Source organism: Lathamus discolor, chromosome 3 (genome assembly GCF_037157495.1).
Source record: "Lathamus discolor isolate bLatDis1 chromosome 3, bLatDis1.hap1, whole genome shotgun sequence".
In the NCBI taxonomy this organism is placed as follows: domain Eukaryota; kingdom Metazoa; phylum Chordata; class Aves; order Psittaciformes; family Psittacidae; genus Lathamus; species Lathamus discolor.
This window is the reverse complement of record NC_088886.1, coordinates 120,482,647-120,497,487: the sequence shown is the minus strand read 5'-3', so window position 1 is coordinate 120,497,487 and position 14,841 is coordinate 120,482,647. Positions and strand designations below refer to the sequence as shown.

The 14,841-nt window shown below is 37.5% G+C and overlaps 1 long non-coding RNA gene across 1 annotated transcript in view; it reads left to right on the top strand.

Annotated features, from left to right (window-relative positions):
* Positions 1-12,759, top strand: part of LOC136011209 (uncharacterized) — a 61,665-nt gene extending 48,906 nt beyond the window's left edge. Inside the window, exon 3 of the long non-coding RNA XR_010611287.1 lies at positions 12,563-12,759. This is a non-coding gene — a long non-coding RNA (uncharacterized LOC136011209). The remainder of the gene's footprint in view (positions 1-12,562) is intronic.
* The last annotated feature ends 2,082 nt before the right edge of the window (positions 12,760-14,841 follow it).

The window sequence follows — 14,841 nt, the reverse complement described above, 5'->3', positions numbered from 1 at the left end:
TTTTTGAATTGCACTAATATGGAGCAGGGAAAAATCACATTGGCCATTCTTTGTTTGTCTTCTCTCAGTGGTACGTTCTTCCAGCAGTGTCCTTCCCTCTGTCCCCTGCCCTGTCAAAGGTCCTTACTCTGCTATGTTCTCTCTCTGTATGTGTAGATTTGCTGCTTAAAGTGAGATACGACCCTTTCACATCAATAGATTGAATAATATGAGCACGTATAAGAAATAATTGATGTCTATCATAAATCAGTGGAACTTATATGCATATAATTTACTTGTGAAAGGTTGGACTATATATGCCATAGAATCATAATTTCAGTGATGATAATGGAATGCACTGGGAAGTTGTACCAAAGTTTAACTGTTACATTACTGATGCAAAGCAACACTAGAAAATACTAATGTTCAAGATGTTGAAGCTAGAGTTAAGTTCTTGTCTGCTTAGTGCAGAGATTTGGGTTCTGTGTAACTTTGAAAATATTTATAAAAATAATTGTTTTGTATCAGCTTCCATTAGTTTAGTATTAGATAAAGTGCTTTTGTGAAAAGGAGTAAGGAAGTTCACACAGCTGGAAGTTGAGTAGTAGGTTTAACGGGCAATGAGCTCGTATTCAGGCTAGTTGGGTCTTTCAGGGGTACAGATTGTTCCCCTGTGAGTATTTCTTTCTACATCACTCAATATATTATACCAGTGTCTTTCTTTGCTTAGGAAGACACATGAGTGTGTTTTGGGAGGTTTTGGTAGCCCTCACCTTGAGCAGATGGGAGCACTGAAGTGGTCTTGGTGTAGCTCCATATGTGCAGGTCTGCACAGGTTTGTCTCTTTGAGTGGTGACACATTGGAACAGATTGCCCAGAGAGGCTGTGGCTGCCCCATCCCTGGAAGTGTTCAAGATCAGGCTGGATTCAGCTTTGAGCAACCTGACCTAGTGGAAGGTGTCCCTGGCCATAGCAGGGGTGTTGGAACTAGATGATATTTAAGGCCCCTTCCAGCGCAACCCATTCTATGTTCCCAGACAAGCAATCACTTGCAGAAAGAAAACAGAGGCTTAATGTTGTATTTTGAAGAGGAAGGAAGGGGCAGCCTAAAAGCATACGTGCTTTGCAGGTCTAGATTTGTCTGATCTGAACTCCCCATACATCCTTATGATTATTATCTCCCTGTGCATTTCTGGAGTCCCAAAGCTCTTCAGGAAGAAACCCTCTGTGTGAGGAGTTTGTGGGATGAAAGGTGGGATAGCTCAGGCTTGAGTGCCAAAAAGTCATTCATGACAATGTAATGCCTGACCCCAAACGTGACTTTGTGCAAGGCTTCCCATCCTGCAAGGAGCTCCCATGTGGTCCATCAGTGCCTATTCCATACACAGATCAGAACCTGATGGGGGAGAATTATATATATATTTATAATGAGCTCCTTGAATACCCTTCAGTTACAAACCACCTCTCTGATATGGTCCTCACAAAGAAGATTAAAAACCTTTCATTGCATTTTGTAGTAGAGGACCAATTCTCTATTGTCTCTGGAGCACATCTGAGTGTTATTGAACTTGGTTTTGTCAAAGAGCTAAAAGCTGACTTGAAAGAATAGTCATCATGAAGAAAATGGAATAGGAGTGCCAGATGTATTGACAAAAAGCCTCAACTTGGCTCACAGCACACGCTTTCCTAGGTTTGTTTCAGTGGCATTATTCTCAGTGTAGGCTCCACAGCTCACTTTTTCCTCCTGGGTGCACCAGCATTTGATTTGTCAAGAGGCACTTTCGGTTATAGCACAAGATATCGTAATGTCCTCCTGCTTTAAATGCCTTTTTTATGTGAATCTATGAATGAGGTCTATTACTTTCTCACTGCCATTTATTATTGGGATTGCTGCTTCTTTTTCCTTGAAACATTTTTTGGAGAGGCTATTTAACTTTCGCTCTCTAGTCCTTTCTATTTGGATCACTTTTCCTTCTCTTTGCTGAAACTTCTCTTCACCTTTTCTTATCATTAGGTATTCCATTCTCTAGATGACTTTCTCATTTGTAGCCTATCACTTCATTTTATTTTTTCAGCTTCCTTTTCATGTTGAGTAATGTGGGTTTGCTTTTTTTGTGTGTGTGTTTTTTTTCTCTATCTCTTCACAAAACAGAGAAAATGTAAGAATTGGGTGCATGGGATTTTTTTTTATAATTTATGTGAAAAATCCTCAGCTCAACTGGTTCCATCTATCTCTGATTTTTTTTTTTTTTTTTTTTTTCATTATCAAAGTGCAGTGGCAGGTAATACCTCAGATATGATAGTCAGCCTCTGGAGACCAAGAGCATGGTACAAGCCATGTTTCTTATATTAGCACCAGTCCCCTTAATCCCTTGCTTATATCAACCTTTTAAAGAAAATTAATTTCACATGATTATGCTAATATTATCTTAATGAATTAGAAAAGAAACCTGTGCAGAACATTAATGAATCATTTTAACCATCCCTGCTGTAAGATTTCAAAATTATTCTTTCTGTAAAAGTATATGAATATTAATATGCACCCTCGTAATTGGTACAGAGTTAATTACAGTAATTTTGCTATAGTAAAAAAAATCTATGTAATAAGCAGTAATAGCTAGTTATTAAGATGGAAATCTTGAAGTAAAAATATTGACCCATACATATGAAGTGAGGTAAGAAATAATTTTGATGTAATAACCAGATATTTAAAGGAAATATATTTTGGCTATCGCTTTCATTCAGTTCATGTAAATAAATACATAATTTAGTCATCATCTTCACTTCAGTGAGTTTTGCCTCCAATTTGAAATCAATTAGAATAAGATCTATCTTTTCTAATGTCTAGGGGAATAATATGTGTACTTGTGACAGCACATGACTAGAAATTAGCAAATTAATGCTACAAAGTTTTGATGTAAGCTTCTGTGTTAATGTTTGGCTATCCTATTAATAGGATAACATAACTTGCTTGTTTTTCTGAAACAATATGCAGTCAAAACATTCTAAGCACACTAAAGTAGTTGCCGTTTGAGCACTCAAATGTGTTTTAACTAATAGTTACTTTTTCTGTGCTTCCTAGAACAACAACTTCTCTCAGTGGAGTAATAGTGCAGGTAGTCATTTCTGTCTGCCATGATGCAGATAATCACTCTCTTCCAGCATGGGAAGGGGAGGAATTGTTAGCCTGGCTGAATCCTGGTGCCCAAACTCTGTCAGAAGCTCCAGGGCAGAGCTATGAAACCCCATGCACATGGGTGGGTACCATACCCACTTTTCAGTCCCATGTGTTTCAGATGTGTTTTGATTGCTTATGTCCTTCATTATTTTTATTGTTTTTATTTTTCATGCCATTTACCACTTATAAAAAGTGGTATTCTTAAGGAATATTTCTATGCAAGATTGAAAGAAATGTGATATGTCTCTATAACTGTTAGAAACCTTGACAGTTGTTCAAATGGTTGTTCTTAAGCATATTGTTGCTTGACATAAACTTTCTGCATATCTCATAAACCCCTTTGATCCTGTCGTGGTTTAAATGCTGAACCCAGGACAATCCTTACAATGATATAACTATACAATCATTTCATTTTGCTTACAGATAGGTTAGTAAAATGCTTCTGGTGAAACAAATAATGTGCAGCCATACACACATAAAGAAGTTTTTACAAATTTGTTATCTAGGCTTGTAAACTGTTTATTTCTAGTGCTTAATATTTTGCTATCTAATCTAATATTGGTGCAGATCTTCAGTGGGAATTTGTCTTGAGAATGCACTAAAATATGTAATTATTAACCAGTCCAAATTAAGATACTTCCTTTTCATCTAAAGACTGCGTATTGTCTACACCCATTATTGCAGAACTTAGCTTTCTTTCACTGTAAGCTTGTTAGTTGTGCCAAGCTCACAATTTTCGCGTTACCATATAGACTGTGATTCAAAAGGAATAATCCTTTATTAATTTAGTAGAGAAAAACCAACGTGTAAGAAAATCAGCACATAAGAATATGAATATCAGTAGGGTAATAACAGCTTTTAAAAACTGTATCCAGCCTACTGAGTGTAAACCAGATAGTACTCCCTAAGCAATCTAATATTGAATTGTCAGGCAGTAATAAAATGGTGGCTTAGATTTTTAATTTTTTTGCTATAGAGTTGCCACAGAAATTAAGTGGACAAACACTAGCTGAGTGCTAGAGATCTTAATTCCGAGAAATAGCTTTTGTTTCCCTCGTGCTTTTATGCCGTCTTGTAATACTGCATTATTTCTAGTTAGTGTTTACATTTTTTATTATAATTTTATGTAAGGGTTTTAGATCCAATTAATGTGAAATAAGGAGAAAACATGGTGTATTTAGGAAAGAGTTACCCTGGAATTGATGGACAAGGCAAAGGCCTGTCCTGTCTCATCAAGGTAACATCAAGACCCCACCATTCCCAGAAGGGAGAACATAGCGCCTTTAACATTTAATACTTGCTTGAATTGATTTCTGTTGCAAAAATTACACTTAAAACCTGATTTTTTTTCCCTCTCCATCCTGCATTTTGAGTAACTTCAAGTAGCAGAAAGGAAAGGTAAATATGTGGACCACAACCTCAAAATGAAAGATAACAGGAATGCATTTTTGGGACTACTTCTGGTCAAATAATTCTGGTTTCAATTTAAATGGAGAAGGGGAATATAAAAAGCTATTTTTTTCAAAAGATTTAGTTGAAATTACTCTTCATTTGAGTTTCTGTTTTGGCTTTCCTGGTGTGTATATGCAGAAACTTCAAAGCTTCAGAATATGAATTCCCTTTGTGTGTTTTCTGATGTGCATTTGTGCATCTTATTCAGCAATCTCAGCTGTTTGCTAGGCAAGATGTGCACCTTTCTGCATTTCTCTTAAGGTAACTGTTCAAGTGTGTGTTTCCATGCCATCTTTGTTTTGCCTTGTATAGGATTTCTGGCTCTTCAAAACAAAATAAGCACATCACAGCTAGAAAGGACAGAAAGTTTTTTATGCGACTGTATCAGCAGACTTACAGGTGAATAAATTTCAAGTTCTGAAGTCCACGTTGTGATTCCACCCAGCTTCACGTAGCGCCTAATGCCAAGCAATTACTATTACACCAGCTTATACAACCTTGTCCCAGGTAAAAAATTACCCATCCAAAAATAATTAAATATTTAGGAAAGCGGACAGCCTCCTATATCTTGTAGAAGTATTTTTCTGTAACTGCTCCAGTGGTTTAAAATCCTTGCCTTATTTTCAATCTGGATTCTAGCTTCTAATCACCTTATCTCGTTATGCTCTCTGCTAAGACAAGAAATATGCTGGAAATTTGTCTTTTTCTATTGACTGATGAGGTCTAACTTGTTCATTCATCACATCTTCCTTGGTAAGCTCTTCTCGTGGTCCACTTCTGAGTAAAACATTAGATCTCTCTAGCCGAGCTTCTTATGGCACTGGCGCATACATAAGCTCACTTCTTCCTTATATATTTGTCCGTTTCCACATCCTGATTAGCTGCTGGCTATGAAGCTGTCGTATAACTTCAACTGCAACATAGCTATCCTGATTTTGGTCAACTCATATTATTTTTTATTTTTTTCTTTCTGATACAAAATTGTTGTCAGTTCCCAGTGCTTCTGACATTTGCACTGCTCAGCAATGCAATTAGAAATCTGGGACAATGAGCTGTAAAATCCACACATTTTGTATGCTAATAGCCAATTGGGAGGGTTTTTTTAAGTAGTTCAGTAAAACAACAAGGCTTATTTGATCACCAAATCTGTTCTCACTCCTGACTGTAACCAGTGAACAGTCATCCATATTTTGCCACAGAGGCAAGTCTCAAAGGCAGGTAACTTCCCCCAAGTTCCGGCAATTTGGAGGCAGAGTTTGAAAGGGCTGCTTTGCGTAGGGAGGCTGTGGCCAAGGTCTGATTGTGCCTGTTGCAGTGAATGCTTTCTCACAGCCCTGAGCCTCACTCTGGCAGTAAATGGGGTCTGTTGGTGAAATCAGAGGATGCTGCATAGGTAGAAAGGGTGCTGGGAGGTGTATTGTGCTGGGAAGGGGAAAATGGGGTACTGCTGCAGCAAGGGAAGAGTGTGGAGTCTGGTGTTGTGGGGTTGTGTAGCAATGAGGAATACAAACACATGAGAAAATAGCTTTCATTAGTTCTGCTGGTATTAGATGTTTTTGGTCATAATGTAAAGCTATTGTTCTGTGTAGGAATCTTATTGTATTGCTTAATAAATCTAATTCTCAATCTTCATTGTCTTTGTACAATTTAGAAAATTATTGATGACTAGCTTCTGTTTTTAAGGGCTTCCCAGACTGCCTACAATCTTGTGCAAGAAATACTTTCAGACACTGGTGGTTTTAAAAGTATTTCTGTGGAAGGAAATATGATCTTTCTTCTTTGTTATATCTCCTCTGAACTGCAAAAATTCAGTGGGACTAATTCTGAGTTAGGCATAATGTTCTTTCCTCTTACATGCTTGCTCTTGCTCTTTCAGATAAATAAAACAATATTCTTGCACACACTCGCTCTTAACAAGTCAGGATCCTGCTGGTTCAGACTCCCACCAGTACTGAAGTGCTGCTGGAGAAAGCTGCGTAATTGTCTTTTTAAGGATTCATCTTCTATTCTCAAAACATGGGGCCTGTCAATGATGATTGAAATTCAGAGACATTAACAGGAGGGATGTTGATAGTGGTATTTGTAATGCTGTGGATGCTGAGGTGTAAGCTGGCCCCATAGGACAGATGAAGAAGGCTTTTGTAAAACAGGTCGTGTGACTTTAATGGAGCTTAAAAGTATTTAGGAAGTGTATAAATGAATTAGTTCAGGACCTGTTCATCTAATTAAAATGTTAAAGATTTGAGTATAATGAGTTTACATCTGCCTGAGATACCCTGCACTTGCATGAAACTTACTGGTGGTGACTTTATGGTAAATCTTTGTGTCTTTGAAGAAACCTAGATTAGATTAGATTGGAAGAGCACAAAAGCAATTTGAAACCACTCACCTTGCAGTCACTTGTTGTGACTGAGTGGGTTGTTTTCTACTGGGGAAGGAAAAAGAGCTTCACTTTTTGTCACAGGATATAGAAGCTATATCTTATTTTCAGATGTGTGGCCTCTTCTTCATTTTGGCTGGAATATCTGTCTGAGTTCTTAGTATTTTAGGTGTTACTTTTACTTGATGTTATGAAGACATTTCATGCAAAGCTTAGCTTTTATGAAGAGCAAGTGACTGAAAGCAACATAATTTTTACAATTTTAGCATGAAAATCACTGATTTCAAGGAAGATGATGGAAATTAAATTTCCTGGTTTTAGCAAACAGCAATAAGATGTTAGTTGAGAATACACAAATTGACTGGCTGTAGGAACTGAAATGTGGATTAAAATATTTCTAAAGATTCAAGAGAAAGAAAAGAAGTATCTGTTTAGCATATTCATTAACCATCCAGGAGGAAGAAAAGCAGTTTAGTGACATAAATCACATATTAGTCACATATTTAGGTATTGAAAACAAGGGTGAGAGGTAGCACATTAAATAAAATTGAAATGCATATTTGGTATTTAAGATGACTTTGCCTTGGCTACAGCCCTGTAATTCTGGGAGCCGCTTTTTGTATTGCACAATGCGGAAACATTGTGGCATGATCAGCAGAAATACAGTATTAATCTCAAATATTGGCAGATGCTCTGAAATGGAAAGAGAATTCCAGTTCTCAACTGTGGATTCTAATTTTGTTGCTCAAGCACATAATTCAGACTTTTTTTTTTTGATAGATGCATAGTTTTTAAGTTAGGTGATGTTGAGTCTGCCGTACAGAAGAGACCAAACAAAACACTAGAAGTGACGTGATGTAACTTTAAAAACTAACCAAAGAGTAGGGAATGTGCAACAACTTCAGTGGAATATTTGTGAGCAGCTTACACATCTGATTAATTACTCTTACAAAAAATCGACAATATATTTGAACAATAAATCTGTTGGAGGCTTTTGCAATTTGTTCACAGGCAATTTGAAAACAGAGAGCTGAAATCCCATTGGTCCAGTTTTTATTATAAATAACACATTCAATCTCGGGGTAGACAAAAAGATAACACAGGATGAAAAATGTTCAGAAATACATGCAAGAAGATTCAGTGAAGATAAACTTGTGTGATAACAAGTTTCAGAATAAGGCAAGCAGTACCTGAAATCAGGCCATGCAGAACCCACAATTTCCAGCCAACATCAGTTTCTCACCTGGGACATGACCAGACAGAAAATGCTTAGGGAGGGGCTTTTAATTTGAGTATCATTTCCCCCTCTTCTTGAAGATCAAGGCATGTACTAAATAAAATGTTAGCAAAACAATTATCTCTGTCTGTATCAAGCAGAACATAAAACTATGCGAAATTTTTGTGTGCAAACTGTGATTCATCTTGTGAGTAGACAGGTGAGTTGTGGGGTTTATCAGAGTAATTCTCTTACTGATCTTGAGCCCTTGGTTATATCCAACATAATCAAATCTGCATCTTGTTAGTTCATCTGTTTTTGGACCACATAGTTACTCTGAGTTGTTGCTTTGCCTGGTTTGGACATGTCTGCTCTCATGCTCTTTTTAAAAAAAGAACCTGCTCTCAGCCTTAAAAAAAACCTAACAGAACCCCCCGAAAGAATACCAGACTTACAACACTAATAAAATGGAACCAACCAACAACCACCCCCCCCCCCCCAAACTTCCCCCTCCCTCTCTGAACAAAATCCAAACCAAAACCTCAATGGCTCAATGGTCAGGGTAAATCTAGGGGAGAGGGAAGAGTGGAAAGGGGCAGAAAGAGTTGGGAAGGATAGAAATCTCAGTCTCTCAAAAAGGCATGCAGGCGGACAGAGTCGGGAAGTCTGGTAATAGGAACCATGGCAAAGATAAGAAATAAACTTTGGCAAATATTGTTGTAGTCTGTCAGCTCATACAGAGGTAGTTATGATTAGTGTTTTGGGTACTTCTGACTGCAGAGAATAAAATCAAGCGTAGGAATCTTTCCTGTCACAGAGATGCTTTTCTTATGCTGAATTAAGACTTTGGCTGCATAAGCACAAAAATATGCCTATTTAATTTCTTCCAGATACATAAGCCTTTCGGGAATCCTGTTTTTGGTGGAACCTAGATGTTTCTCAATAGAATTTATTCTGAAAGACAAATAATATCTTCAGCTTACATGAGGAAGTTAGCAAATGTCTTGTATAGCTTGTAAAGTTCTATGGCTTGAAGCTTGATATAATTGCGTATATCTGCTGATGACCAGGATAAAAAGCATCAATTTCTGAAAAAATAGTTTTTTAGGTGAGAGGTCCTTCTACCAGGATTCGTTAAAAAAAGTAAAGGGGGGGTGGTGGTGGTGGAGGAGTAAGTGGCAAGACAAAATTGTAAGGGACTTATGTAACTCATTTTGGGTATTTCAGGGTTTTAAAGCTAATCTATTTTAGAAGACATGATCAAGAAAATAGCTTCATTTGGCCTGCCACAGTGGGCAATCCTTTCCACCAAAGTAAGCTGAGGAAAGAAGTAAAGAATTAAAAGCTTTTCAAAAAATTGAGTTCAGTCTCTCCCAGAGATACCCATCTACTATGGTTAGAAGTCACTAAATTAAAGTCTTCTCTAATTTATTAACCATTTGTATGGCCTTGGAAGTCCCAACAACCATGGAATGGTTTTCCCAGTTTTTCATCATCATGCTGTCATGGAGCTTTAGGATGCAATAAGCAATAAAGAGGAAATTAAAAAATACTTATCATGCAGCATAAATCTGTGAGTGAAGAAATAGATGGTAGTGCCTCTCTGAGTTGTGCAAGTAATTTCTGTGCTCTGTTGCTTAGTTTCTTTATATGTGAAATGGTGCTAAATCACATGTCTGCCTCTTCTACTTATACCATACCTTTCATCCACTACTAACAAAAGACAGCAAGGAAGGAACTCAGCAACATTGGTTTTTCTGATCATACTCCACGCTCATTTTCTTTATTCCTGTCTTATGAAAAGGTTGGATTTCCTTTCAACAGCTTTGTACTGTACTTTTTGGTGGGCCTTTAATAATAGCAAGGAAAATATCTCAATTCCATGTGATCCCTTAGTATCAAATTAAATTTTTGTAAAGTCAAGAGTAGCATAAGAAAAAGTAAGGACCATGTGGACATAGTTATTTTGTGGTATTCAATTGGAAATATAGTATGAGCGAAATGACCACGGAAAGTTAGATTCAAATATGCCTTAACAATGGTATCAGTACAGAGCACAAAGTACTTATTATTGTTATGTATAATTCAGGAAACATTCTCCTTGATAGGCTGGCAACCAAAGAGTTTTATTCTTCCAAAACCTATTTTCTGTTTGTGGATTAACTCAGAAGAACTGTGATACTGAATAAATACAGTCTGTTTGTATTCGTAATAAACATGATCTGGAAGACCTTAGCTGGCAGTATTTCCCCGGATAAAGGAGACTAAACCCCCCAAAAGAGGATGACAAAGACTAAATGAGGAATACCTTTAGGAAATGGTTTTTCTCTGCCGGGGAATATTTCAGATGTGTTCAGCATAAGCTCTTCCTACTAGAGTCCCTGGATTTTTTACTGTAAAATTCAATAAAAGGATGATAAAGCTGGTTCTGCAGATATTTGAAAATACCAACAAATAGGCAGGGAGAAATCTGAGTCATGCTGGCTAAAATCTAAATATGAAATAATTTGAGTTTGCATTAGGTTTGAAACTATTTGTAGGCTTTTTTGTATTCATATTGCAAATTTTCTTCATATATTTATCTGTATTTTTTTCCTTTTCTCTCTCAACAGTTAAACAGGTACATCTTGAATGTTTCTAGTTCCACTTGTATTCCAAGTTTGTTTTCTGTGTATGCAGAATAGTGACCAGTTCTAACAGGTTGCTCTTCCTTCCTTTTAAGAACTGTCAGTTCTTATCTGAGCATTTTAAGGGCCAGAAAAATGTTCACTTATCAAAATTTGGTGCAGTTACTTGGTGCAGTCAATGGATTTCTGCCAGTTGACACCATCTGATGATAAAGCTTTTTTGATTTTAATCTTTGTTGTTGTTGTTGTTGTTGTTATTTACTGTATAAGTAAATCTTTCGTGTTATGCGAGCTCACCATTTTTATTTTCTCCCCAAAAGAAAACATCTAGCTTCTTTAAATAGCATTCACACTTCATGCTTTTCAGAGGCTGCAAAGTTTTGATGTCATATAGTGCTAAATCAATATCAGTAGTGTGTCCAGGATGCCATGGATTTGACAGCTGTGCTACTATTCAAAAGACAGTAGCATCAACAAAACTGCAGTAGGGTGTTTGACTGCCAGTTGTTACTATTTTCTCACAAATCTTTCAAACCCTTTTTGGCTAGCATATAGGGCAATTGATTGTTTGCTTATAAATTAGTTTGCACTGTTTGCACTGAACTGCATTCTACTTCTGACAACTTTTGCTGAGATACTTACGATCTGTTTGAATCTTAGTCTTTTATTTACAATGTTCAGTAGTACATGCAGGTTTGGGACAAGATCTCCAACAGTGAGGCTTATGCTTTATTTCTGTGGGTTTTTTTTTTTTTTTGTTTGTTTGTGTTTTTTTTTGTTTTTTGTGGTTTTTTTGGGAGGGGGTTTTTGGTTTTGGTTTGGTTTTTTTTTGTTGTTGTTGTTTTGGTTTGTTTTTTTTTTTTTTTTGTCACACTTTCATCTTTCCCTGTTAATTTCAGTCAAATATAGAGTTTAGAAGTATGTTAAGAGTCATGGAGGTGACTAAATACTAGTTAGCTAGTAGTTAGCTAACTACCAGGCAACAAATACAAACCCTTTTGATCCAGGTAGAGCCATAATGCAGTATTCACACTGCTTAAATTAACGTGTTTTCCAAGTGTTCCAGATTGAACAATTCATTTTGCCAGCCTTTTTATAGTCAAAAGAGAGACAGAATCTTTTTGGAAAGTGTTTCAGAATAAAAGCTTGAAAGCGCTCTAAGCCATCCCCTGTAGAAACCTGTTTTTCTGCCCTGACCATATGTGAGAGCAAACTTCTTGAGAGGGTTGAGTGAGCCGTTCTGACTGAATCAGACAAAATAAGGTTGGAAGGAAGATCTTTCCTGTAACTTATTTTTCCTCTTAATTCTTGGATGATGAATCAGACATTCCTAAGAAATGTCTGAGTAACTCATTCTGAAGTTTCCACTGATGACAAGCCTGTACCTCAGACTATTGATCCTTGTGTCCCAATTACAGTTAATTTTCTTGTTAGCCAGCCTAAATATTTCCTTTCTGTGTCTCAAGCCTGCTGCTTCATGTAATCTGTAGTGAAGATGGAGAGAAACCTCCTATGATGCTTTTTTTAAATGATGGCATGGTATTAGTGACTTATGCTTGCTTGTCATTTGTGATTAGTCTTTTTCCAAAACAGTGTGACAAAACAGATCTTCCCCATCAGCTTCGAGACCGTGTTGCAAGTATGAGTCCAGGAAGACCATACTTGCTTTCTGTAGGGACTTATCTGAGAAACTAACATGTCCTCTTTACTCATTGTATCTGTTATCATAGAATACCAGTTTGGAAGGGACCTCAAGGATCATCTGGTCCAACCTATCCAGGCAAAACATGTCCCAGCACCCTGCACAAGCTGGGTGTTAAAACTGTGCAGCACTGGAGTGTCCACCACTTCTCTGGGGAGATTGTTCCAACGTCTGATTGTTCTCATTGTGGAAAACTTTTCCTCTAGTGTTCGATTGGAATCTCACCAGCACTAACTTGTGACCATTGTGCCTCATCTTTTGCACGTGACACCCTTTAAACAGGGAGTCCATCTTCTTTGTAGTCACCCTTTAAACACTGGAACATGGTTATGGGGGTCTTGTATTTGATGGCTGTTTTATACAACTCTCTGAAATTGGATGTTTTCTGTAGATGTAAGCCAAGGTCTGACAGGAAGAGCAGTGGCATCATCCATTCCATCTTGCTCCAAGTCCAGGACTGTAGACTCAGTATGCCTTTGTAGGAGTCTACTCTTTTTCATAAATAACTCCCATCTTGAAAGAACGGTGTGGAGAAACAAAGAATACATCAGTTTTCTTGCTGAAAGTCTTGTTTTTCCTTCTTACTTTGGCTGAACTAATTAATGAAATCTTAGACTTCTCTGTACTTAGTTTCCTTTATCAGCTTGAATTTATATTGTATAAAATCTATTTTGTTTCCCCAGTTAGTCCACAGCAGAAGTTAACCCCTTTTCAGGTTGATAAAGGCCCCTCATGCCTTTACTTCACGTGAAAAATGGACTGATATTCCACAGCCAAAACTTCCAGCTTCCAGTCTCAGAAATTCCATGAAGTTTCATATGAAGGTAGCAGTACATCCTCTAGTATTTATTTTGCTCAGAGAAGATCTTTAGGAGAATAATTTAAAATTAGTTGTGCTAATTATTCCGCTAGCTGAAGACCTCTGAAGTTGTCTGCAACCCTCCTGGATGATATACTGGAGGTGTTCCCTTGTGCACAACTGCTGGTGAAGATATGAAAAATGGTTCAGTATTTCCACAACACTACATCTGCACATTGTGTAGGGGAAACATAGTGATTTGCTGCACTGCATGACTTGTTCTTACAGCTCTACTAATACTGGTTTTAAGAGGTCTCTGGGTAGTTTCATGCTCCTCCTTGAGTACGCTGTTGAGTTTGTCCCCAGAAGCTTTGTGCTGAGTTCCTTTAGCAAGAAGTGTTGCAGCACCTGGCTGCTGATTCAGTAATTCTGGTTTGAATGCCAGTTAGTTCTTTTTCCCTCTCAGTCCCAAATCACACATGATTTCCCTTTGCTCTTTTGGCTTGGTGCATCTAGCAGCTGGCACTCCGTGAATGCCTGAATCAATTTGGCTCTTTGGCAGATAGAGAAAAAAGTTTTCTGTTTTCCAAATGTCCAGTGTGGACCTAGGTGTACACCTCAAACAGTATTACAGGTCCTCTGGCAATGGTAACCCAATTGTTTTATCTTAGAGGCTAATATGAACTGCCCTAAGTGCTGCTCAAGTTCATTTAAACAAATATTCTAGGCTGTGTAAAAGAATATTAGTCTGCATTGTATATACATGTAACTTAAAACTAGTATTTATTTTCCCTATGAGCACGCTCTGTCACAGGTCAGCAAGTCTGATCTCTATAGTTGTAATTTTAGCTGCTGAATCTTTTATTAAAGATGAACTGAATTCTTGTGGCATAATTTATTTTCATAAATAAGCAATAATGGAGAGGGCATCAGAAATACAAGGTAAAGAATGCCACCTTTAAAGCAGCATAAGTTATGAGCAACAGTAAATAGATGTCCTGACACTAAAAATGTTGAATTTATTTAGAATGTAAATATTATACTCTGCAGACTTCAGTCTTAATCCTACTGCATTTATTTGGAATGGTACAGGAATATTTCAGAGCCACGGTTGAAGCTTCTGGAAGGATTCTGGAAGTCATGGTGAACTATTTATGGATTGTGGCTGCATGTAGGTTTTGAGTGACTTGATTATGGAGAAGATGTATATTCCAGTGCAAAGGGAAAATGTACTTCATGAGCCACGTCCTCCAATTTTATTTTTCATTTTTTTTAAATGTTGTTTGAGTCAGCTGTGCTCATGCAGAAGCAGTCTCGTCTAAACACCAGGCCAGACTTGGCATCTTTGGCTGAACTTTGTGGACACTGTTCACAACCACCACTCATGACTATGCAGCATCCCAACCCTATGTTGGGAGGACAGAGGGGGGCTGAGATACCCAGTCATGCCCTCATAAATCTTCACTCACTCAAGGGTGATATCTAGTCATTTCCATGCAAGCTCAAGA